The sequence below is a fragment of the Petaurus breviceps genome, unplaced genomic scaffold (genome assembly GCF_028583685.1).
Source record: "Petaurus breviceps papuanus isolate PSGF00001 unplaced genomic scaffold, PetGlider_PUasm1.0 171, whole genome shotgun sequence".
NCBI classification, from domain to species: Eukaryota; Metazoa; Chordata; class Mammalia; order Diprotodontia; family Petauridae; genus Petaurus; species Petaurus breviceps.
The window spans coordinates 8,595,862-8,623,014 of record NW_027185754.1 but is presented as its reverse complement, the minus strand read 5'-3'; the positions used below and the strand labels follow the sequence as shown (position 1 = coordinate 8,623,014).

General features: G+C 41.8%; 1 protein-coding gene and 1 long non-coding RNA gene across 8 annotated transcripts in view; one reads left to right on the top strand and one right to left on the bottom strand.

Annotated features, from left to right (window-relative positions):
• Positions 1-20,992, top strand: part of LOC138157080 (uncharacterized) — a 29,310-nt gene extending 8,318 nt beyond the window's left edge. The window contains exons 2-3 of the long non-coding RNA XR_011167290.1: positions 2,369-2,489; positions 20,111-20,992. This is a non-coding gene — a long non-coding RNA (uncharacterized lncRNA). The remainder of the gene's footprint in view (positions 1-2,368; positions 2,490-20,110) is intronic.
• ZNF423 (zinc finger protein 423) overlaps positions 1-27,153 on the bottom strand; it is a 438,674-nt gene that overhangs the window by 48,689 nt on the left and 362,832 nt on the right. The window lies entirely within an intron of this gene.

Sequence of the window (27,153 nt, the reverse complement as noted above, 5' to 3'; positions counted from 1 at the left end):
GAGAGAGAGAGAGAGAGAGAGAGAGAGAGAAGATATTTAGACTACCACAACCTTGAAGGTCTCCTTCAAAGCATGGGGCTTTGGAAAGAGGGCTGGATTTGGGATCAGGGTTCAAATCCAAATTCTGCCTCTTACTATCTTTGTGACTATAAGCAAGTCACTTAACCTTTCTTAGTCAATTGCTCATCTGTAAAATGGTGATTAGGAGTGAAAGCTAGGTAACCAAACTCTCCTGTCCCTTACAGCTTCAAATCAATGATTCTGAGCTCTTTAGTGATCTGGAACATCCTACTTTATTGTTATTCAGTCTTTTCAGTTGTGTCCAACTCTTCATGACCCCTTTTGGGGTTTTCTTAGCAAAAATACTAGAGTGGTTTGCCATTTCCTTTTCCAGCTCATTTTACAGATGAGGAAACTGAGGTAAGCAGGGTTAAGTGACTTACCCAGGATCACACAGCTAATAAATGTGTAAGGATACATTTGAACTCAGGCTGACTTCAGGCCCAGTGCTCTGTGCACTATGGCACTAGCTAGATGCCCCAACCTATGCAGGACCATTCTGTGCACATATGTAGTTCTTTTCCCTTTCCTCTCTTTCAAAATCTTTCTTATACTTATCTAGATCAGCTCACCACCTCTTCCAAGAAGCTTTCCTTGATTTCTCCAGTCTAAACTAGTATTTCCCTTTCATAAAATTCTTACTGAACTTACTGGAAGTATTGCTTATATGCATACAGGTACATTCCTCACTGTTTTCCCATATTTTCATGTGTATGATGAACCTTGTCTCCCCAGAAAGAATGTAAACTTTTTTGAGAACAGAGAAGATGCTTTACACTTCTTCTAGGTCTCCCACACCCCTGAGTTCAAGAATGGGCACATAGGAGCGGTTTACTGAGTTCTTAATGAGCATTTTCTGGCTCCAAGTGCTAGCAAAGGTAAATGCCAGGGGTGGCTAGGTGGCACAGTGAATAGAGCACTGGCCCTGGAGTCAGGGGGACCTGAGTTCAAATCCAGCCTCAGACACTTAACACTTACGAGCCGTTATAACCCCAATTGCCCTGCCCTCCCTCCTCCAAAAAGGGAAGAAAAAAAACAAAAAGATAAATGCCAGTGCCCACCAAAGCTTTCCCGGAATTCCAGACATCAGTTCTTCTGAAGAAATCAGTTCTTCTGTCCATACACACAACCAGGTTCTGGCAATGGGCAGGGTTTGCAAAAGCACACTGATGAATCAAAGACGGCCATTGCCTACTTAGTGAGTTCAGCTGGTTTCAATCCCTAGTCTCATTCCCTGCACCAACTCCTACAAGATGGCTTCCCAGAATCCCTAACTATAGGTATTTGGGTACAATTTGTGTCCTCCCTTCCTCCCACATTCCTGATAGAATGTAGGCCTGCTGAGGGCAGGAACTGTCTTTGGTTTGGTTTTGTCATTGTATGAGGCAGCTCCATGGTCCAATGAATAGACTATTGACCTGGAATCAGGAAAACAGGAATCTGAATCCTCCCTCAGAGACCCACCAGCTATGTGACAGTGGGCAAATCACTTACCCTTTCTCAGCCTCGGTTTCCCATCTTTACAGTGGAGGCAATAATAGTCCCTACTTCACAGAACTGTTAAAATCCAATGAGGTAGTAGATGGAAAGTACTTTGGGAACTTTAAAGTTCTGTAAAAATGCTAGCTAATATTATCACTGTGGCAGCGGCACCAAGCCCAATTACCTTGCACATACTAAATGCTTAACAAATGTTCTTTGGATTGCACCAGATCGTTAGTCCTAAGAAGGACCCAGGTCAAAAACCCGGGTGTCAACCCACTATTTCCTACTCTGGCTTTCACTGAAAAATTGAACGATATCTCCCTACCCCCACAAAGGAAAAACACATTTTCTTTTGTTAATTTTTTTTCCCCCTGGGACAGAGCTGTATCAGGTGCTCTGGAAATACCTGCTGAGTCGCTGAGTGAGTGACTGATGGAGTTATGTGGTCAGGCAATTTTTTCTCCCTTTGGATCAGACAAGCACCTTAATTTATTTTTTTTTAATGAAGTCATTCATAGACTTTTCTTTTGGGGAGCTATTTGTCTTGTCACCCCCAAAGTAGGAAGGAAAAGTGACAAGGTTACAGGTGAAGGAAACTGTTAAATGAAGCTTGGGGAAAGAGCAGTGTCTGAATTGGATTTCATAACACTTCCTTTTATTCTGTCAAACGGGACTGGTGAACTGATCTCAGGCCAGTCAAGCCATGTGCCTAGAGAAGCAGCTTCAGCTTCTTAGGAACCTCTCGGGAGGAATCAGAAGATCTGGTTGCTGGCCCTACATTTGCTGTGGTCTAGTCTTAAGCAACTCCTCCTTCCCTTTCCAGACCTGATTTTCTCTCGTCTGTAATACAGTAAAATGGAATGGGATGCCTGTGCGCGGACAAGCTGAACTCTGAGATCCAATCCACGGTCTGGGATTCTATTCTTGTAGACGTCAGTCAGCCAGTGAGTAAACATTTATTAAACACCTACTATGTATCAGGCTTTGTGCTAGGCACTAGGAATAGAAAGGAAGGCAAAAGACAGTCCCTGTTCTCACAACCAATAGCCTAGTGTTTCTCATATCCTAAAATGGATGAGGTCAGAGTAATAATACATGGTTATACTCTAAAGAAGGTGGACACTTTCTCAATCCCCTCATTCAATTACTGCTTCCCTTCCCCAGTTCCTGGAAATTACTTTGTATCTACTTTGTATATGGAGCAGCTAGGTGATGCGACAGATAAGTCAAGTCAGAAAGACTTCTCTTGACGAATCCCAATCTAGCCCTCGGACACTCACTAGCTGTTTGCCTCAGTTTCCTCATCTGTAAAATGAGCTGGGGAAAGAAATGGCAAACCACTGCAGTATCTTTGCCAAGAAAACCCCAAATGGGGTCAAGATGAGTCAGACATGACTGAAAAAATTAATGAACAGCAGCCTGGTATATATTTTGTGTTTCTATCTGAGCACCTGTGGTTTCCCTCCAGTAGAAGGAAAGTTCAACTAGAACAGGGACAGGGAACTTTCATTTTTGTCTTTAATCCTCAGCACCTGGCACCTAGTGCCCCTCCCCTCCCCAGTAAGTGTTTAACAAAAATTTCCTGAATTAAACGGAACTGAATCCTATATGGGCAAATCAGAGGTCTGGGCAGGCCCAAGGGAGATTCCTTATACTACTGATGGCTTGTTCTACCACCCATGTTCAAACCACTTTTAACAACAAGACTGTTCCTCCTTTAGCTGGATGGGAGTTGCCAATGTCACTGGGTGTGTTCAAAAGACATAGCAGAAGACCTTTTTGAGCTAGAGTAGCAAGAAATAAAGGGACTGATTGTTTTTTAGCAGGTATTGCAAGGACAATCAGAATCTGGGTTAGAGCTAGTAACCAATTCTACCAAGCAAGGCCTTAACAAGTGAAAGGGAGAGAGGGAAAGGAGGAAGGAGCATAAGAAACAAAACCAGAGAGAATACAAGCCAAGATCCAAAGAAAAGGATGTTTGAATACTAAGGGTAGGATCCAAGCGTCTGAGCCAGGGGTGGGGAACCTGCGGCCTTGAGGACAGTCTGGGAAGATCACCAGCATTACACGGGGGACCCAAAAATCTTAAGTACCAATGCTAGATGGTACAACAACAGCAACTACTACTACTTCCACTACTACTACTATTACTACTACTACTACTACTACTATTACTACTACTACCACAACAATTAAAATAAAGCTTAAGATTTGCAAAGCACTTTACATATGCAATCCCCTGCACTAACTTGCTCAGCCAGAGAGCTCCTCTACTGAGCTTTGACAAATGCATAGGGATCTTTTGTTCCTTGGTATTATTTGAGAGTAGGGATGATGGATGTCACCATGATGGTGAAGCATTTTCCAGACCCAAGATTCTGGGGTTCTAGCAGTCATGGGCAGTGTACGGATGGCTGGCTCTCATCTATCATAAGTAATTGAGGGAGAATCTGGATGATGGAGCCAAAACAACAGTAACTGATGGAAACTGAAAACTATACCCTAAATGCTAAACTGGGATGGACTGGATTCAAAGGCCTTCTAGTGATTGTCAGTAAATGTCTGAGGCTTATGGCAGGCATGTTGGAACCTAATACCAAAGGGCCCCAAAGTATGCAAAACCGAGACATCACATAGGTAGATAAAAACAAAGACAAACAAAAAATACTGATGCCAACCTTAAAATCACCTAAACATGCCATGAATAATCCATTTTAGAATCCTTAGGAATAGCCAAGACTCAACTCATAGAGAGTGTAGCCCTTCAGAATAGGAAAATGATATCAAGAACCTTCTATTTTTTTTTTCAATGGAAGCAAGAGTCAGCAGGAAGGAGTTTGGGGCCCTAGAGCCCCAACATGGCAAGATTCTATTCCTCTCCATACCTGTCCTCCTCTATGCATATTACAAACCCAATGTTCACGAACTAAAATGCAGAAGCCCCACGTATCTGGAACAAACACTGAATAGCAATGAGACATTTCAGGAAAAATCTGTTTCTAGTTATTACTCCAGGATTTAACTCATTCTGACTATGATACTATCTTCTACAGAGGGGAAAAAGCAGGAGACGTGCACATGCACACAGGAATTCAATCTTTTCTAAAGAAACCAAAGGTACACACACTGAAAGTCATTTCTAGCTTCTGCTTCTCCATCTGAAAGATGACTTCCCACTCAAGATTCTGAACCCTTAAGGAAAGAATCAGACAATCCTAAAACCATAGATTTCAAGCTAGAAGGGTACTTTGAAGCCTTCTAGTCTGGCCTCCCTCATTTTACAACTGAGGAAACTTAAGACCCAGAGAGGTAAAGAGATTTCCCTTAGGTAGTTACACAGGGTATAAGTGGCAGAGTCAAGATATAAACCAAAGTCTACCTTTGGTTCCGAATCCTACCCTACCTATGAATTCCTGCCCTCATACCACATTTTCTCAATTATCAGATTTCTTCAAAAAGTAGCCATCCAAACACATACACAGATTCCAAGACGTAGCATAGATCTCAATCTATAACCCTAATGAAAATACCAAGGTCCAGAAGTCAACCACAGCCCCCAGACCTAGGAGACTGATCATTTTAATGATGCATCCAGACTAGAAAATCTAGACAATCCCAATTGCAGTGACGTCCCTACCTCCAAAAACCAGAGAGAGAGCTTGCCCAGCCCGGGACCCTTTCAGGTGGGGCATCTGTGCCCTTAGCCTAGGATCAGACCAGCACCTCAGGGCTTCACCTGACACAGTGGATAAAGTGCTGGGCTCAGAGTCAAAAAGACCTAAGTTCAAATCTTTGGACATTTACTAATTGTATGGGCTGGGGGCAAGTCACTTATCCTGTTTGCCTCAGTTTCTTCAAGTATAAAATGGGGATAATAATGGCACCTACAATCCCAGGGTTGTCATAAGGAAAAAGTGAGATAATATTTGTAAAGCACCTACACCATGATTCTTAGCACATATGACACGCTTAATAAATGTTTCCTTGGACCCACCCCATTCTTCCTTTTTTTCACCATTTATTATCTATTAGATAATAAAGGTACTTTAACATTTCTAGGTCTTAGTTTCCTCAACTATAAAATCAGTGGATTGGGGCAGCTAGGTGGCACAGTGAATCGAGCACCGGCCCTGGAGTCCAGAGGACCTGAGTTCAAATCCAGACTTAGACATTTAACACTTACTAGTCATGAGACCTTGGGCAAGTCAACCCCAAAAAAGCAAAAAAAAAAAAAAAAAAAGTTTAAAAAATCAGTGGGTTCACTTAAATGATCTCTGAGGTCCCTCCTATCTCTAAATCTGTGACCTCTTTAGGAAAAGGAAACATTAGGAAATTAATCCCTTACCTTGCTATCCTTTATCCAAAAAGGGGAGGGGGAGAGGGGATATTGAGGGAAGAGAGAGGCATCTGACAAAAAGATATTCTGCATTCACTGACCAAGCCATGCCATCTCTTTGGGAACCAGCAAAGTTTTATGCCCATTTTATGGATAGGAAAACAAAAGAGGCATTTGGGATTAGCCTCTCTCTCTCTATAATCAGACTCTTCTTACCCAGAAGTGAAAAACAGTTGTCATGCTTCATCTTCCCTCAGCTCCAGCCTGGATAAATAATTGTGATAATAAGGATAATGGATTATATTAGAACCCTCTTAGATCTTCTCTAAGTATAGGACCTCAGTATTAACAGTGGAACCAGAAGACTTGAGTTCCAATTCTTCTCTGATACTAACTTGCAACATGGACTTGGACAAGTCACCTTAACGCTCCTTAGTTCAGTCTGTACATCTGCCAATTGGAGTTTCTCTACCCATTTCAAAGTAATGTTGTGAGACTCATTTTAGAAAAGTATGTACAACATAAGAGACTGCTATTCATATTAATGTGTAATCATTACTAGGAAGCACTGTGATGAAGGTATTCTTTCAGTTTTGCTGGTCAGAAACCATGTAGATAAGAGATTAAGGAATCTATCTATCTAACGCCAATGCAATAAGCATCAAAGCTAAGAGTAAGGGTGAGAAGTAGAAATATAGCAGCTAAAGCTTATGGACCAATAGCATGAGCAGAAGAAAAGGGACCGAAATGTTCCACACCCTTGCTTTGGGGAGAAAGGAGGCCACCTCAAGAGGAGGGCTTGGTTAGCCAGACTCAGAATCTCTTGAGTAGAGACTGCCCCTAGCCCATTGAAAGTATGTGCTACCACACTCTGCAAAGAGACTCCAACTACAGGGTTGCCACCCCCAATACTAAAGCTGAGAAGGGGCAGTAAGGAAACAAGGTCAAAAGAAATTCAGAGTCAGAGAGAAAAGGACAGAAGGGCTGGAGGTGGAGGGGGATGTTAAGTGCTGACCTGAGCATAAGCCGACTTCCTAACTATGATCCATTCAATCTCTTAAAGAAATCAATTAAGAAGCCGATAATTAATCTGAAGTATATTGTCATTCGGCACTAAGGGTACCCCCCCCCCATTCCCATCCTTTAGAAGAGATGGGGGTGGGAGATTCCAAAGATACAATATTTGTATTTTGAATGTTAATTTGACATAAAGGAGTGGGCATGAGGGAATGTTTATAATCAGCAGTCCAATAAACCCACAAATGACTCTAGTATTTTATAAGCTTGTTAGGAACAAATCACTCCCTCAGCTTATATTTACTTACTGATGAATCATAAAAGGGCTCAACACACAAAGAGTAAATGCAAAAGAAATGTTTTCCTTGGTTTTATCTTTGACAATAACACCTCAAACCCTCACCATCAAGATTGGGAGTGCCACTCTGACTGGCCCCTGCCACTCTGATGTTCCACACCCCTGCTTCCTACCCCCACCCCCAGGAGACTGCAAACAATTTGAACTACATATTCTACCCCCCACCTTCCATGGAATGGCTATCCTAATCTTCGGCTCAATCCAACCAGCCCAGTTGCCTCTCGTCCTTATGTTGCTAGGAGAGTCATCTATGGGAGCGAATCCAATCGTGCTAATTTGCATAATGATGAAGCACCAGCCTGAGTGCTCAGTCTTAAGAGGGCAAGGAGGAAGTGTGCCCTCTCCTTTAGTCAGGCCAAGCAAAAGGCACAGAGCAGGTTGTGAGGAATGGAACCCCCAAGGCAGATGGATGAGGGACAGAGGGAAGGGGTGTGGGGAGGAGGAAGGGAATAGATGGGGAGGAGGGGAGAACCTGGCCTTGAAACCCAGCCTACAAATGCAGGAGGGAGGCACAGAGCATGCACCACCCCCCTACCCCTGTAAAGGAGCCTTGCCTGAGCTTTAGAACCCCAGTGGTATTTTAATGCTCTATAGTCCAGGGCTCAAAAGGAAGGAAAGTTGGACTGGGAATCCAAGGATCAGGGTTCAAATTCTAGCTCTGCCATGAAACTACTTGTGTGACCTTAAGAAATTCAAATGACTTCTCTGGGCCCGAGTTTCCTCATCTGAAAATAAGAAGACTGGATTAGACAGCCTCAAAGCACCCTTCCAATTCTAGATCAAAGATCCTCTGATCAAACACTCAATCAATAAGTACTTATTAATCCACCCACTATGTGCCAGGAGCTGGGGGTGCAAGTAGTCAGTCAACAAGCATTTAAGCACCTACTATGTGTTGGGCAATGTGCTAAGAAAAAAAATCCTTGTGTTCAAAAAGCTTCTTCTCTTAAGGGTAGGCAAAAATACAAAGGAAAACCAAGTAATTCAACACAAGTCAGAATTAGAGAGGAAGCACTAGCAGTAGGATCAGGAGGGCTTTATGCAGAAGATAGATGTCTGAACTGAATCCTAAAGGAAGAGAAGGACTCTGTGCAACAGAGATAGGAAGAGAGTACATTCCCAGAGTGCCACGTGCAACATGCTGTGAGAGCCACAAAGAAACCTATGCAGAAGGACCAAGAAGGTAATGGAGAGAGCATCACACTTGGAGTCAGAAGAGAATCGAGTTCAGATCTTACCACTAACACCAGCTAGCTGAATAACTGCGGGCAGTGCTCTAATTTTGTAAAGGTAGGCTCTTCATTTGTAAATAAAATCTGCCTCAGAAATAATGTATGTACAAGTGTTTCGTCAGCCTTGAAGTAATGAATGCCAAGGCAGCAGATGCACTGGAAAATGCACCTGAGTTAGAGTGAGAAGGCTTGAATTCCAAGTTTTGCCATTTAACTACCTATGTGACCTTGGGAGTCCCTTGACTTCTTTGGGCTTCATTTTCCTAATCTGTACCATGAGGTGGTTGATCAAGATGACCAGTTCTCCGTCTATGATTCTGTATAAGATATCATTTTGGCATAATGTCTATAGAGCCAACCTTAGAGTCCAGTAGACCTGGGTTTATGTCCCTCTTCTGATACATACTGGCTAGGGGACTGCTGAGAAGTCACTAGCCTCTTCCAAGGCAATCTTTCAAGGGCATAAGTTGAAACCAACTATACTACAACTAGGTCTACCTCCCCCAAAGAGATCAGAGAACAAAGGAAAAGACCCATATGTTCAAAAATCATTATGGCATTCCTATGTTGTAACAAAATACTGAAAACAAAGGAGGTACTCATCAACTGGGGAAAGACTACTGTAATGTAATTGAGTGTTGTATTATAAAGGAATATTCTTGCAAGGTAAAAAATTTTCAAAGTGATTATTTCAGAGAAACTCGAGAAGACTTTATGAACTGATTCAGAAGGAAGGGAGCAGAACCAGGTGAATAATTTATACAATGATAACATTTCAAAGAAGACAACTTTGAAAGACTTTAAAAAGAAAAGCAAGCTGCATGTATTAGAAATTCAGTGTTGGGTACAATTCTCTTTCTGATCTACTTTGCATATGGAAATGTTCACATTATTTAGTGTTTATGTTTAGAATATTTTTTTAAAGCAGTAGCATATGCATTGGTTGCAGTTTCCTATACCAATGAAATCAGAAGCCCAAAATTAAACATGATATATTCCCTATATATATATATATAAGTCATTGTTGTTATAATGACAAGGTCCCTGTTCTCAGGGAATGTCACCTTCTACAAAGGTTAAAACAAGGCTCAGTTGGGAAAATAAGTCTCACATACACGGGACAATTTTATAAAAGTCTGTGTAGAGGTTGACATAGAAACTCAAGGTAGAGATTCCTATGGGGAGGAGTCAGGGAAAGATTCCTAAAGACGCCATCTGATAAATGAGGCCCTGAAGGTGGAAAGTCATATCAAAGGAGAGGAGAAAAGGGGGCTTTATATGGTTTGGTAGAGACAGCATAAGCCCAGAAGTAAAGGGATAATAAAGAAGATAGCCCTGGGACAGCCCCACCTCTAGAGCACTGTGACTGAGACATAAGAACCCCAACCAAGTATGGTACCATTTGCAAATTTTCTCCAGACATGAGAAGTCACTAAAGGGAGATGGGGATCACTCAGTCTTCTAGAAGCTTGGTTCTGAATGTCTACCTGTTGAGGTCAGAACGGAGACATTTAAAGGGAAAAAGAAAAAGTCATGTTTGAAATTTATTTCCCAAAATATGGGGCCCCTCAAAGTCTATGTTGGGAACAGGGGCTTCAATTTTCAGCACTGGAGACAAAAATAGTATCAAGACCACAGGGATGCAAGTCTAAAGCCCCCAACTCCTAGACATGGTGATACATAACTGTAATCCCTAGTACTGGGGAAATTGAGACTGGTGGATAGCCTGAGCTCAGGAGTTTTGAGCTACAGTGGGCTAGCACATTAAGTCAAGCACCAATATAGTGAACCCTTTGGAGCAAAAGGTAGGTGGAGGGTACAAAAGGTTGTGTAAAGGGAATGAACTGGCCCATGTCAATAATGGAACAGATTAAAGTCCCTGGACCAATCAATAATAGGATTTAAGTTGGTGAATGGACTCTGTCCTTCTAGCCTAGACAAGACCCAGTCTCAACAATAGCAATAAGCAAAGCAAAGCCCTCAATTCAATTTCTGCCCTAAGAAGCCTCAATGAATAACAAGAAGTAACTGTATATTTCTCCAGCATTTTTACCCTTTAAAATGCTTTTAGGCTCATGAGTACATCTGTGGACCTCAGTTGCCCTATCTATAAATGAGGTACACTACCTACCTCACAGGGATACTGTAAGGATAGCATCTTGTGAATTGTAAGGCAATATATAAATGTAAGCTATTCTTTAATATTATCTATCATACATGCTACAGGACAGCATTATTATCCTATAATAATTACTGGAGAAGTGACATAAAAATATCAGAGATGGGAAAAGACAGGCCAGTCCTTCAGTGAAATGGAAAGGTGACCAATGGATAGTCTGCTGCTCTGTTGTATACATCCATTCAATCAATCAAATAATGGGCACTTATTAAATGCCCACTATGTTTTCAGGCACGGTGTTAACCACTAAGGTTTCGAAGGCAAAAGGGAAACAATTTCTGCCCTCAAGGAGCTTTCATACTACTGGGGAAGCTGTGTACACTTAAATATTTAAGTACATACTTGAATAAATACTTAAAACAATTGGGGTAGGTAGAGTAGTCACTAGCAGCTGAAGGGATCAGGAAAGGGATGGCATAGATCCTATACTATAGGAGATGGCATTTGAGCTGAGCTTTGAAAGAAAGCTGGGATTCTAACAGGTAGAGGTCAGGAAGGAGGGGAGGGGTAAGGAAGGAGCATCAATCAGGAAACTTGAAGTGGCTGGATTGTGGAGAACATAAAAAGAGTCAAGTGAAATAAGCCTGGAAAGGTGGTGGAGATAACATAGAGGGACCTAGAGGGAGGTGATCCCCTAAAGATTTTTCAAAGGATATGGACAAGAGTCTTGCAGGATGTGAAGGAATGGAGAGACTTTTGCACCTGCACTGAAAGTGATGCTACAATGATGAGATTATAGATCATTATAACCATAAATATGAAGGGGTAGTAACATGAAAAATTGAGATCAAGAGAGAAATGACATTCCTAAGATCACACAGCATACATGCCATAGTTAGTGGTAGAATTCATAGTAAAAGGTACATAATTTATTCTTCATATTATTACAATATGGCATAGTGGAGAGAATTCAGGACTCCAAAAAACAAAGAGTTGAGTTCAAATTCTGCCTCAGACATTTAAAAGTTGTAGCTGGGCAAGTCACTTACCCCTTCAGTTTCCTTATCTGTAAAAACAACAAAAGCAATTTAAAAAACCCTCCAAGTTCACACAGTTTTTATGACAATCAGACAATGAGCACTTTTCAAATGCATATTCTAAGTCAGGCACTGTGCTAAATATTGAGGATACAAGGAAATACAAAAGACAGTTCCTGACCTCAATGAGCTCACAATCAATCGAACAAGGGAGGCAACAGGCAAACAAATATGTATAATCAAACTATAGAAAGGAGAACTGGGAAATAATTAACAGACGGAAGGCACTAGAATTAAGGATGAGGTAATGCTTCCTGCAGAAGGTGAGATTTTGGCTCAAACCTATAGGAGACAGAGAAGTCAGAAGATACAGATGAGGAGGGAGAACATTCCAGGCATGGGGGAGAGCCAGAAAATACCCAAACACGAGAAAGGGGGTATAATGTTCATACAACAACAAGGAGGCCAGTGTCACCAGATCAAAGAATACATGGTAGGGTGTAAGACGAAAGAAATTGGAAAAGTGGGGGAAAAGGAGCACTAGGTTATGAAGGGATTCAAATGGCCAAGTAGATGTTGTATTTAGTTCTGGAGGTAATAGGGACCAACTGGAATTTACAGAGTATATAGGTGGCATGATCTGACTGGGTTTTATGAAGACTGAATGAGAAAACATAATATGCCAGGATCTACCTGACACCCTGGTCTTTTTTTTTTTTTTTTGACACAAGGTGCTTTGCAAATCCTTAAAATACTATATAAATGTTAGTTATTACTACCATTATTACTATTGTCATAACCCACATATCTTGACTCAAAATACAAAGACCTATCTACTAATCCTACGTGGATCTTATTTATTCAATTATCAAATCTCTGATTCAGCTTCTTGGAACAGTATTAAGATCTCTGAGGTTGTCTCTATTACAGCTCCAGGGTAAATGGTTAAAAGATGAAATTTAAAGTCACATATTACTTACTGACAAAGAGTAAGAAAATGGTTGTTGATTTTAGTAGTTTAGGAAGGAAGACCCAGAAAAACTAAGTATGTGGAGAGCTGAAAATGGCCTTTTCTTTAGGCTCATCTTCAATCCTTACAAAAATGTGTAAGATAAGTCAAATTCAGCTATGTCCATTTAACAAATGGGAAAACTGAAATACAAGAAGGGTAAATATTTGCTTCAGGTTACAAAGAATAGCTAGTGACAGATTTCTTATTTGTTATTCATTCCACAACACCAAGAGGGCTTTCAGAATGGAGCAGTGAGACAGAAGAAGATAACAAAACAGATGCATACACTCTCCACTGCACCCTGGACCCATACTACCATGGGAAAGAACCTACCTGTTTGAATGAGATTTGAAATCCAAGCTATCAATAACTATATAAATATGTTCTAAATCACTAATAATTAGAGAAAAAGAAATTAAAACAACTCCGAGGTCTCAACTCCCCCATCAGATTGATAAGGTTGACAAAAATGACAAATGGTAGAGGGGCTATGGGAAAACAGGTATATTAATGCACTGCTGGTGTAACTATGAACTGGTCTAGTCATCCTGGAAAGCAATTTGGAACCACGCCCGAAAAGCTATTGAATTTTTGCACACCCTTTGACTGACTAGTAACAATATTACACTATTTTTACCCCCAAAGACATCAAAGAAAAGGGGGAAAATAAATCTACAAAAATATTTATAGTAGTTCTCTTCACGGTAGCAAAGAATTGGAAACTGAGGGAATGTCCAAAAAACTGGAGAATGGCTGAACAAATTATGGTATATAGGGGTGGCCAGGTAGCACAGCGAGTAAGAACACTGGCCCCCAGTATCGGGATGACCTGGGGATCGAAGCTGGGCTCAGATACTTAGCACCACACCCAGAAATAACTGGCCGTGTAACCTTGAGCAAGTTACTTAACCCTGATTGCTTTCAAAAAAAAAAATTATGGTATATAAATGTGATGGGAGACTATTATGCTCATAAGATATGATGAATGGGGGGATGGTTTCAGAGAAATCCATAAAATGTATATAAAATGAAGAGAAATGAGCAGATCTAGGAGAATAATTTATGCAATAACAACAATATCATAAGAAGCAACTTCAAAAGACTTAGGAACTCTGATCAATACAAAAACCAACGACAGTTTCAGAGGACTCCTGAAGAAACATGATGCCCTCTTCCAGATAAAGTGATAGATTAGAGTGTAACTGGGTTCAGATCCTGCCTCTGATACTACCTGTCTGACCTTGGGTAAATGACCAAACTTCCCTGTGCCTCTGCTAACTCATCCAAAAAAAGGCAAAAAAGTTGAACTTTGTTGTTGGTAATCATGTCCTACTCTTAATGACCCCTTTTGGGGTTTTCTTGGCAAAGATACTGGATTGGTTTGACATTTTCTTCTCCAGCTCATATTACAGATGGAAAAACTGGGGCAAACAGGGTTAAGCAACTTGCCCAGGGTCACAAAGTTAGTAAGTGTCTGAAGCTGGATTTGAACTCCTGAAGACTCCTTGACTCCAGACCCAGCACTCCATCCACTTCACCACCTAGCTGCCCAAAGCTGGGCTAGATGACCTAATAAGGTCCCTTTCAATTTTAGATCAATGACTCTATGTAGTAAACACCTTATTCCAAATCCAATGCTCTTTCTTCTTCCCCATGATGACTTCCCCAATACATACTGGTATAAGGAGAACCGGTACACAGGAGGAGCAAACAAACCACTTACACTTCCCGTATGACACAACCCATATGTTAACAGCAAAGCAATGAAGACACCCCCCGCATCATCAGTTCTTCTACCTTACTCCAGTAATCAATCTGTTGTTTAATGGGCACTAAGTCCACAAGAGAAGCTATGGTTCCCACTCTCAAGGAACTTTCTAGCACACTGAGGCAAGAGAATGTGTTAAATTATTAAGTTAAATGAGTTAAATTATCTCATGTATTAAAGGACAAGTCAAGAAAATAGAAGCGATAGCACAAAGCAGTTTGTGTTAGTCTCCAAATAAGCAATGTACAAAACATGTTGAGCTAAAGGAGTCTGGAAGCAGAAAGAAAGAGATCCTTAACATTCCACTTTCTGCAAAAAGTTCCAGAACGGATTCCACTGCTCATGTTCCAACTTCCCTAAAGATTTTCTCCTCTGCCTTAGAGAAACAAGAAGCCCCTAGTCCAGGGGTGGGGAGCCTGCAAGGCCACATGTGGCCCTCTAGGTCCTCAAGTGCAGTCCTTTGACTAAATTCAAACTTCACAGAACAAATCCCCTTAATAAAAGGATTTGTTCTGTAAAACTTGGACTCAGTCAAAAGGCCGCACCCAAGGACCAAGAAGGGCCTTGAGGTCTTAGGTGCCCCACCCTGTCCTAGTCTTTACAAGAGTAATATTCATCAGCAAACTAAGAAGAGATAGGATAAATCCAAAGAAAAGAAAAAGAACAAATTAAAAAGCCACTGCCTTCTCCCATGATAACATCAAAACAACACTAAAAGCATCAGTCAGTTCCAAAGATCCAAGGGAAGGTCAGTTCTTCTGCTGGGGGGAGGGGTGGTGGTGAGAAGGAGAAGGATTTCCCATTACTTACTCCAGGAAGGCTGAGCTCAGGGAGTGAGAAGTCAGTGTGGGACTCCACCAAGAGCACTAGATTCAGAGGGAGGACCTGGATTCCAGTCTGACTCTACCATTTACTAGCTGCATGACTCTGGGCAAGTTTCTCTGGGCTCCAGTTTCTTCCTTCACAAAATGAATAGACCGGGCAGATGACATTTCAGAACACCCTCCTACCATCCCAGCTCTAAAGTTCTTGTGATTTATGAGTGGGAGTCAGGTGCTGTGAAGAATGTCCCAAGCCCTGGCCAGAAACTGGGTGAGGCTTTCCCTCTGAAGCTGGCATCATGTTTCCTCCCAAACCTACACCATTCCCTGCTTTACTCTCCACCAAGTCACCAAAGTGAATACTGTGTGCTATCAGTTGGGACTCCCTGTGCCAGGCTCTATCTGCAGTAATGGCTCTAGCAGGCCACGCGGCTGCATGTCAGGCATCTGAAACAATATTTGAGACCAGGTGTTGCATCTCTAATTATTACGGGGATTTTTTTCTTCCCCACACTTGGAGTTTACATAATTGGGGAGGAGCTGGTTCTCAGCTCCCCTCCTCCCTTCACTTCCTAATTGTGCTGTCGTAATACTCTCTCCCCAATTTCAAATTTAAGGGGCAAATTAATCACATGGAATTTTTCAAATTTAATTATCGTCCTTGCTATGGAAAATTTCTCCCTTCTGTCCCTTGGGGAGGTGTTGGGGGAGGGAGGGAGAAGCTCTCAGATGCCTAGATGAACATTGCCAGTTTCAATTGGTGGGTGACTCATGTCACCCGTGCAACTGAAGGAGAAAAAGACAGTATCCCCAAGCTTACAGAGCCTGTCCCCAGTTCTCTCGGCACCTCCCATTACAATATTAGCATTCATCAGATTTTTTTTTTTTACCACCAGGATTAATGCTGTAAAATGTCACTTGCTACAGTAAAATTTATCAACATTATTATATACCATAGAAACTGCCACTGTAGACAAATGCCCGACATTAAAATTTGGTGTAGGGCTCCCCAGAGGAAACGTTTGCTGCAATTTGTATAACAGTTTATATATTTATGCTATTTAATGGTACAAAGCAATAATTATGACTTCATTCACTGATAAGCAACAACGTTACATAAATCTGATGCGGATTTAGAACACGCCAGCTTTGTCCCCGGCCCTACTAGTTGTAAATTATGTTGCTGTTTAAAAAAAAAAAAACCCTAAGCAAATATGAGGTAGCAGCAGGAAGCTAATAATGTGCCTCCAGCTGTTCCAGTTAACCTGCAAATGTGGCCATCTGCACCTCAGGAGAAAAAGAAAAGGAGAGATAGAGGGAGGGAGAGAAAGGAGAGAGGAGAGCAACCTCCTTCAATGCCAGCACAAAGCCTTCACCCAGCACCGGCAGGATGACCTTGCTCCCTGTGACCGGGCCGACACATGTCTCCAATCGCCAAAGTTCCCCAAGAATAAAGGGTTCATTTTCAGCTACCCTGGGTTCCCCACTCCTATCCCCACCTCCAAAAAGCCAGCTCTTTGATAGCATCATCTTTCCCCCATCCCCCAGTCTACCCCCAATCACAGATTTGTCGTTCACCTCTGGGGTTATTATTTACTGCATTGCAGGCATGACCAAGGTTTCCTCACAAGTTTTTTTTTCTTTCTTTCTTTCTTCCTTTCTTTAAAAAAAAAAAACTTTTAACACCTCTTCACAGACCCATCTTGCATTGTAAAAAAAAAAAAGTAGTTATTGTAATAGATTTATTCCTGCTTCAGACAGTTCAAAATGGATCCACAGGGCACAAAGGCTGAACTATCAAACAAGACAAAAATTCTCAGATAGCAAGTCACAGATCTTCTGGTGCGCACAGTTGCTTTCGTCCTAGCTTTGGATTCGTGGGGGCGAGGTGGCTCTTAGCACCGATGACAGGCGAGCCCCACTCAGCAAAAGATGGTTTTGTGTCGGGCTTCTGTGGAATCTGGGTCAGGAGGAACAGTCTCCAAATGCTTTCTTTGACACTCATTCAGCTCTCCTCAAGCCTTAATGACTAAAAAGGGTGACCACCGTATCCTGAACATCCCTCCCCTCTGGCACTATTTGGATTGCTCAAAGGCCAGAAGACAGAATGCCACCATTAAGGTCAGTGCTCATCTATCACCCTCTGCCCTGTCACAGGGCAGAGGAGCCCCACTGGCACTGGACAAGGTTTCCTTCTGATAGCCTGGCCAGGTGCTGATCAGCTTAATCTCCATGCAATCTCCTCCAATACCCATGCTTCAATTTAATTGCATTCAGTGGTGTATACCATAGGAAAGGAAATGTGCTAGATGGCACAGTACATACCCTCACAAAGTTTACGTGCTTCAGACACAGCCTGGGGCACCGTAAAGGGAACGCCTTCATTCCTCATCACTTATCACATGAGTGCAAATATCATCTATAGACAAACTACTCGAAATCTATCTATCTAGCCCTACCTAGTCTCTTTTCTGACCTCCAGTTGCACATCATGAACTGTCTGTTGGAAATTTAGAACTGGATGTCCCATAGGCCTCTCACACTCAATATGTCCAAGACAGAATTTAGTATCTTTCTTCTTCTTACCTTCTTCTGAACTCCTTCCAGTCATTCAGGTCTGTAAACTTAATATCATCCATGACTCCTCACCCTCACTCAACTCTCAGTTGCCAAATCTTACCAGTTCTATTTCCACAACATCTCTCATACACACGCCCGGTCTCTATTTGTACAGGCACCACTCTGGTTCAGGCAGCTAGGTGGCACACTGGATGGGGTGCTGTTGGAGTCAGGAAAACCTGAGTTCAAATTCAACTTCAGACAATAGCTATGTGACCTTGGACAAGTCAATTAATCTGTTTGCCTGTCTCCTAAACTGTAAAATGGAAATAATAATGGTATCTACCCACCCCTACCCCTACACTGGGTTGTTGTAAGAATCAAATGAGATAATATTTATAAAGTTCAATGCCTTCTGGTACAGCCTACCCAACATTGACATTGCTTTGCCATGGCAGCTAAAAGATTGAAGATTTAATGTTTGGACTTGCCTAAAGCTGTCATTGGTCAAAACTAGAGTTACAGAAAAAGGCTGGAAATAAGAGGATTTCTTCTTAGAAGGGTAATTTGACATGGTAGACTAGAGCACTGAGCAGGAAGTCAGGATTGACTTCCTATTCAATGCCTGGCACACAGTAAGTGTTATATAAATGCTTATTCCATTCTTCCCCTTCTCTTCCTCCCACCCCCCCATTACAGCTCACCTGGACCATTGCAACAGCTTAGTTGGTCTCCCTGCATCAAGTCTCTCCCATTCCGATCTATCATCCATACAAATGCCAAAGTGATTTTCCTAAAGCAAAGATCTAAGTCACCCCACCACTTCTAATAAACTCTAGGAGCTCTATTACCTCTAGGACTAAATATAATCAACTCTTCTGTTTGGCTTTGAAAGCCCTTTCTAGGTTTGTCCCTTTCCCATCTTTGCAGTACTCTTACACATTATTCCTTCCTTACACTCCATAGTCCAGCCATATTGATCTACTTACAGTTCCTCATACATGGCATCCCTTCCCTTTACACTGGCTGTACACCATACCTGGAAGGCTCTCCCTTCTCATCTTTACCTCTCAGAATCCCTGGTTTCCTTCAGCACTCCCCTCAAGCACACTTTGTGTATGTATAAGTCTTTTGGTTCCCCACAGCTGCTAGTGCTTTCTCCTCTAAGGTAGTTTTGTATCTATCTTAAGGTATCTTTTACATACTCATAGATATACAAGGTTTCTCTCCACTCAACTGTAAGTTTCTTGAGGGCAGGGGCTATTATCACTCTTTGTTGTATCTCAAATACTTAACAAGGTGTCTGGAATATATTGTTGTTGTTCAGTCATTACAGTCGTGTCTGACTCTTTGTGACCCCATTTGAGGTTTTCTCAGCAAAGACACTGGAATAGTTTCAGCTCATTTTACAAATAATAAAACTGAAGCAAACTGGGTTAAGTGACTTGCCCAGGGTCACACAGCTAGGAAGTATCTGAAGTCACATTTGAACTCAGAAAGATGAGTCTTCCTGACTCCAGGCCAGGCACTCTATCCACTGGCATATTTAATAAAAGACTACTGGAGTCTGCATGTGATAATAAGAGGCTAAGAGTTCCTTTCAGCACTGAAAGAATACCTGGAATCACTGAATCAGAATTTTAAGCGTAGGATCATTAAATACTGCCCCCTTCCTCTTCACACCTAGCACAGTGAAAGTAGTAGATGCTTTATAAATTTTTAAGTGAATGAAATAGCTACCTCATTGTACATTTGAAGAAACTGAGTCTAAGAGAAAGTTTTTAAAAAGAAATTTACAGTTCTATAACAACAACAGTTATTAGTGCTTTGTACACATCTCATTTGATCTTCACAAAAGCTCCATGAGGCAGGTAGTGTCAGTGTTATTATCCCCATTTTACAGATCAGGAAACTGAGGCTCAAACAGGATAAACCATTTGTTTAGGGTCATGCAACTAGTTATGTAAAGAGCCAATCCTGACTTCCTGATCAGTGCTCTTGTCTACCTTGTCAAATTATCCTTCTAAGAAGAAATTCTCCTATTTCCAACCTTTTTCTGTAATTCTAGCTTTGACCAATGACAGCTTTAGGCAAGTCTGGACACGCTAGGAGGCATTAAATCTCGGATCTTTCAGCTGCCACGGCAAGGCAATGTCAATGTCGTGTAGGCTGCACCAGAAGTCATAAGTGGAGGTGAAAGGTAGCATAAGGGAGATGAGTTGGGATTCCTCATTGGGGACCTCGATCTAGAAGTGAAGCTAGAAGGGACCTCTGAGGTCATCTAATCCAATTTTCTCATTTTACAGAGGAAGAAACTAAGGTCCAGAGAAGTTACATGGTTTCACCAAAGTCAAGCAGCTAGCAAGACTCAGAGATGGCCCTGGAACTCGGGTCCACTGCTCTACAGCTTCTGTTCATTTTACTATTCCATGGTGTCTCATCTAGTCTTTAAAACTAAATCTGGAGGATCAGGCCTTAATAAACATGTCTTCCTTGACTTTGCAGTCTTAGTTGGCTGAAAGTCCAATTAATCAGCAGTACCAGGAAGGAAAGGAGGGGAAAGGGAGTAGAAAGAAGGGGCACCTATTTGGCCACATTAACAGGACAGTTCGTATCTAGATGGGAAGTGTGATTTTCTCTATCTTCTTCTGTGGTCAGACCACATTTATAGTCTTTTCTTGAGTTCTAAATATCACCATTTTAGAACAGACATTGACAAACAAGATTAAAACTTCAGGCAAATGACAAGGATGGTGAGGGCACTAGAAACTATGCTATATGGGATGTAGCTGAAGCAAATGGGGTTATATAATCTTGAAAAGAAAAGATTTAGAGTGGATATGACCAATGTCTTCCAGCATCTGAAGGGCTGCCATATAGAAAAGAGACTAAATTTTTCAATGAAAAGAATTAGGAAGGGGTAGAAGTTAAAGAGAGGCAGTTCATTATAAGAACTTTCTAACAATTAGAGTCAATTAGCAGTGTGAAATGGGCTGCCTTTTGAGATAGTGTGGATTTAAGGGAACCATTAAAAAAAAGACTTGATGACAACTTGCTACATGACTATTGAAATACTAGTCTGCTGGTCAGTCTCCCTAACCAAGGTCTCTCTCTACTCTGGTACATCCTTCAGTCAGTTGTCAAACTGACCTTAAAATACAGATCTGACCATGTCAAATCCTATTCAATAAACTCCTGATTATGAAATTCAAAGTCCTTCAGAACCTGGCCCTCTCCTAGCTTTCCAGTATTCTTACACTTTCCTACCCCCCCCCTCCCAAACCCTGTGATCCAATGACTAACCTTTTGCTATTTCTTGCACAAAAGCCTTGATCCCCAGGTTCTAGTTATTTTCATTGCCTATTCCCCATTCTCCCCTTCCTCATCTTTCCCACCTGGTTTCCCTCAAATTCCAGCTAAGATCCCACCTTCTACAAGAAGGCTTTCCTGATCCCCATTAAGGCTAGTGCCTTTCCTCTGTTGATTATCTCCAATTTATCCTGAATTCATGTTGTTTGTCCACAATCATTTGGATGTTGTGTCTCCCACGTTAAAGTATGAGATCCTTAAGAGCATGGACTGTTTTTGCCTTTTGTATCCCAAATATTGTAGCCAATAGCAGAGTCCCCTGCATATAACAGGTGCTTAATAAATCCATGCTGACCCCTTGGGGAAACTAGAAAGACTTTATTTGGAGTTGTAGTAAGTTAGACTCAGATTCATTCTGATTATGCAATTTTGCCCTATGATTCTCCTACCAGGACATTCTGAAGGAAAACACAACAAATTTGAGTTTCAGATTTATAGGCAGAATCACCATCTTTCTGAATACAATCTCCACCAAGTCTAATGATAAACCCTGTATCCCAACTGCTTAGATGTGAGAATCATTTCATTTTAAGGTTGTTTTTTCTTCTCCTCACCCCCAGCCCTCAATGGGCAGAACAACAGTCAGGCAGTAGGGTAGAAGATGGGAAGTTGTAACTAAACAAATTAAGTATTCACTGGTATCCCAAGGACATAAACAATCACCTAAATTCCCTTCTTACTGCCTTTTATTGGTTCTGGCACCCACAAAACTGGTTATCATCATTCCCTCACACATTGAAAAGAGCTGCTTTCCTCACCACAAATTGGCAGGGTGCACTGTGGGATCAGAAGATGAGGGTCCTTGTAGGGGCCATTAGCCATACATCCCTGGGCAGGTCATTTCCCTTCTTCAACACTGTACAATCAAGAAACATAACTAGACGAGCTGTGACCCAGCTCTGGCCCTCAGCAAGAGGATGATTCTAATTTTCTACTATTACAAAATGTGGGTTTCTAAGTTATGTCAATGTATACCATCATCTACCTAGCAGCTCAGCCATGGGTAAGGACTGGACTGGATGGCCTCCCAATTCTGAGACTCTGATCCAACATTCTACATGTGGATCAGGAGCACAGTCTTGCCATCTGTATGGTCTAACTATCACGAATTCTACAGAACTGAGAAGGGATCCTTTGTGTGTGAAACTATTCAGTGATAGACCCAGAAAGTCACTGGGGCTGAGCTTGTGGATCTATCTACCGTGTCACAAAGGATGGCAATAGTCCTGAAGGGAGAAATTCAGGAATACACATGTTTGTGAGGCAGAAGAAAGAAAACTATACATGGACTTAGAAGCGCCAAGTTCAAATCCTGGCTCTGTCATTAACTATGTGACAATGGTCATGGTAAACTTACTCTAGATTTTCTAAGCCTCAGTTTCTCCATCTATAAAATGGGGAATATAATGAATACCTGTCTTGCAGAGTTGTTGTGAGGAAAGAATTTTGCAACCTGCAAATGTTATATTAATAATTTGGCATTATTATTTGTGATTATTAATAAAATAATTCCTAGAATCTAACATATAGACAGTGGTTTAGTGGAGAGATTACCAGAACTGGAGTCAGAAGACTCATCTTCCTGAGTTCAAATCCAGCCTCAGACATTTCCTAGCTGTGTGACCCTGGGCAAGTCACTTAACCCTGTTGGTTTCAGTTTCCTCATCTGTAAAATGAGCTGGAGAAGGAAATGGCAAACCACTCCAGTATCTTTGTCAAGAAAACCCCAAAAGGGGACACAAAGTATCAGACATGACTGAAACAACCGAATAACAACAAATATGAAGTGCTAGGAGGGTCTTTACAAGCCACTATTCCAACTTCTCATTTTACAGCTGCAAAAACCGAGACCCAGAGAAGTTAGAAGTAAGTAGAAATAAGCAGAAATACAGTATTTGAACTCGGGCCCTCGGACTCAGAATCTAGTTCTCTACCACAACACCTGACTTATGAATTTTAAATGGAATCAAGACAACTAAGAAATTGTTTTTTGCAGATCCAGCATTTTATTTAACACTCCTCTGGAGAGAAACTCTAAATCCTATCAAAGTGGATAGAAGAGATAGAAGAAATAGATTGGGTTTGAATTGATTGAGATGGGGATGGGGAGGGAAATGGCTAGGATCAAATCTCTAAGCTAAGCCAAAATCCAAGGGAGGTGAGCATTCAAAGTGAAGAGGGAGAGGGAGAGGGAGAGGGAGAGGGAGAGGGAGAGGGAGCCAAAGCTCTGAGCTACATAGACCTAAAATCTAGGATCCCTCCAAATATGGACATTTTGATATGAGAAAAAGGCAAAGACCAGCCCATAAGGTAGATTTCACCCCAAGTCCACCAATAAGCCAGGCTCCAAGGAACACAGGCTAGTCCTCTGATGTCATTTTAAGGGGTGGGTTTAATATAAATACTATGTCAAAGATTTGAGAGATTAAGAATGACAATGCATTATTACTGCAGCAGAGAAACCTCAAGGGTCCTAGAAGTAGAATTTCGAAAACCACAGCCAAAAATCAATAGTAATGCCCAAGAATTTATAAAAGAAGCATGTCAGTCTGCATTTGAGAAGACACATTTTAAGCTTCATTTTAAACCAAAGGGAAAAGCATAAACCCTTCAGGAGGGAAGAAAGGTAAAGAAATGAAAGGAACAGAGGTATCCCAAACTAGCAAAATGTTCTGGGAGGCAGGTCCTTCATTGCCTTTGGTGATACTCTAAATACAAGACATGGGACTAGCTTTGGGCAGGACTACATTATGGCAAGGGAAACTGTACTTTCATGGTTTTGCCCTGGGGTAACAAAATACAGACTCTTAAAATATCAGATCTGGGTGGAAACTGAGGCTCCAAGAGGGTAAATGATTTATTCAGAGTCACACAGGACATCAGTGCTAGAGACAGGACTCAAACACATGCCATTTGGATCTTCAGTCCAGTTCTAAATATGAAAGATGGTCACCTCTAGAGAATACTCTATATTAGGGGCCAATTAATTAGAGAAAGTGCCCTGAACCAAGGAACAGCAAACTGAGATTTGATTCCCTATTATTTCCCTAAATAGCTGCATAACCTTGGGTAAGTCCATTTGGGTCCTCAGTTTCCTCACCTGTCAAATGGGAATAACAATATTTTTCCCATCTAGCTTATCAGGGTTACAAGGAATCACCAGATAATAGCTATGAAAGTGCTTTGAAAACTACAAAGCACCAGACAAAAATTAAGTATTTTTATCTTTTTTTTGCTTACATGTATATGTACATTTAAGTGCTTGTTAACCATAATAATGCCTCATATTTATATCTTACCCCCCCCCCCAGCTCACTCCTCACAGTGATCCTTCACTATCAGCTTGAAATGCCCAGCCAGTGCCACAGGGAACCAATTAGTCCATCAATCAACAAGTATTCCTTAAGTACTTACTATGGGCCAGGCATGCTGTTAAGCTCTTGGGATGCAAAGAAAAAGTCCATCACTGGCCTCAAGAAGCTTACATTCTAATGGGTGAGACGACATCTAAAAAGGTACTTACAAGATACATCCAGAATAGGTGGCAGAAGATCTCAAAGGAGAAGGCAACAGGCAGTCCATTCCACTGCTTTAACTTTTTAGCCAACTTTAAAAAAAAAAATGTTTTTGCACTGAAATCCACTTCCCTGTAACCACTACCAATTAGGCCCATCTGTATCTTTCAGAGCACACAGAAGAGGTCAAATTCCCCATGGCTACCCTTTAGGTATCTGAAGGTCTGAAGCCCGTGATCACAATCGCCTCTAAATCTTCTTCCCCTCAGGCTAAATATCTTTACTTCCTTAGACTGTTTTCTCATACAACATGTCGTTGTCATATACGGGGCATCCCAAATGTCTCGGTGCAGTTTTAAGCTATGAAGTTTAAATTACACTAAGACATCTGGGACCCCCCCTGAATAACATGATCACTCCTGAACCATCTTGGTACCATCCCCAGTCACACCAAAACTTCACAGTCCATGTCAAGACTGACACTTCTTCCCGAACTTCTGAGCTCTCCGGGTTAATAGAAGATCAAAAGCACATTGTGAGAGAGGTGAACATAAGAGACAAACAGAGAGGCTGCAACATGAATATTTTTCTATAGGATTCTTTTTCCTCCCAACTTCTAGCTAGAGGACAGGAATGCGGTTCTGTGGACGAATGATATCGGTTTATTGTTTCCCTTAGCTCACCTAACCAAACTTGTCATGCCCTGGTTCCCCCCTGCCCCCCCCCAACCTGATGCTTCCACACCCAGTCAACAGAGCCCAGGCCTCTTGGCCCCGGAATTAGAAGCTTGCAGTTAGTCCCTTATCCACAAGAGAGCACAGTATCCTGAAGCGCACACAAATTCTTTTGTAAATGCCTAGTGTACTTACAGAACACTGTATAACTCAAAAATTATAATTAAAATGTCTTAGCTCCTGTATTTATAGTAACATTTAAACTACTGTGCTTTCTTGAAGTCAGAGTCATTTACTTGAGAACAGCACACTTTATGGTGAACAGATCTTTGAAACGGTACCGCGGGGATACAGCCCAGCCACATGTAACTCAATATATGTCAACAGTTGTAAAAATATTGGTGGGAGAAGGGAGGAAAAAAGCCATGAGCACACATCAAGTGCCCTGTCTTTCACATCTGACTGTTTTCAGATTCTCCCTCCTCCTCCAAATAATTGGGCCATTTTGGTGCAAGCTGTCATGAAAGGAAGGCCTTCTTTGAGGTTGAATGATCAAAAAGGTTATAAATGAAAATGATTTCAATGTTGGAGGCCTAGTGAGTGACCAAGGCGCTCTCTGTAGCAGAAGGGCCTGTTCTAATCTCGCCAACTGCACGCTTCCGTCAGAGCATATTCCTAGGGCGCTCACAGCTCCCCTGGGCGAAGCTACAGTAAATTCCGGCTAATCCCCTCTGCATACAAATGAGCCCCTAGTAGGGGAAACCGCAGGGCCAGAAAGCTTAAACACAGCACCAAGCTCCTCCTGTTTGCTGCCTTAGCTAAACAAACAAAATGGGTCTGTGCTTGGAGGGGTGTCTATCTCTCTCTTTTTTTGGTGGTAGGTGGGAGTGAAAGAGTGAGGGGCTGGGGGGTGGGACAGGCAGGCATTAGAAGGAATAAGTGGGGAGGAGACAGAGAAATAGAGGAAATCATCCCGATGACTGGCAGGTTTCAAAAAGGGCAAGCAGAGGGAACAGAGACTGGAGGCCACTGGAGGAAACGCCTCCGTTGCTCTGGGCTCAGGCTGCCCTGGAAACAACTGATAATACCACCTGGATGGATGGAGAAATATGAACGAGGGAAAACTTTCCTTGACAAAGGATACAGCGGCCCACAAGGCAAGCAAAACCAAAGGGGCCCCAAACCTAAGAATCATACATTCACCAGTGAGGGGCTGAGGTTAGGACTACACCCCACCCCATCACTTTGTATTTATTTTCTATTTACTTATCTATATAAAATATTTTCTATTTATTCATCTGTATCCATGATGTTCTCCCTGTAACCACACCCCCACCCCAAAATGTGAGCTTCCTTAAATTAAGGCAGGGACTATTTCTTTTGTGTCTTTATACCCCACAGTGCCTGGTACCCAGAAAGTGCCTAATAAGTGCTGACTTAATTGTACTGAAATGAACTGAGAGTAAGACTGGAACCTGGGCTCCCCATTGGCTGCTACTGCCTCTGGTCCAGCCCCAATCTCACCTCTACCTCCCAAACTCCTGGCTTCTCTATTCACTAACTGGTTCTATGACCTGATAGACAAATTTAAAGCCACCCAAATATAGCTTATACTCCAAGCCAACCAACAGTGAGTACCTGGTCAAATAAATACACACACATACAAACACAGTATGTATGTATTTATATGTGTGCAATTAAGACAACTGGCATTTCTGATAGGCACTGCTTGTACTTAAAAAGAAAATTCTATTAATAATAATTATAATAAAATCTCTTTTTCTAGAGCAT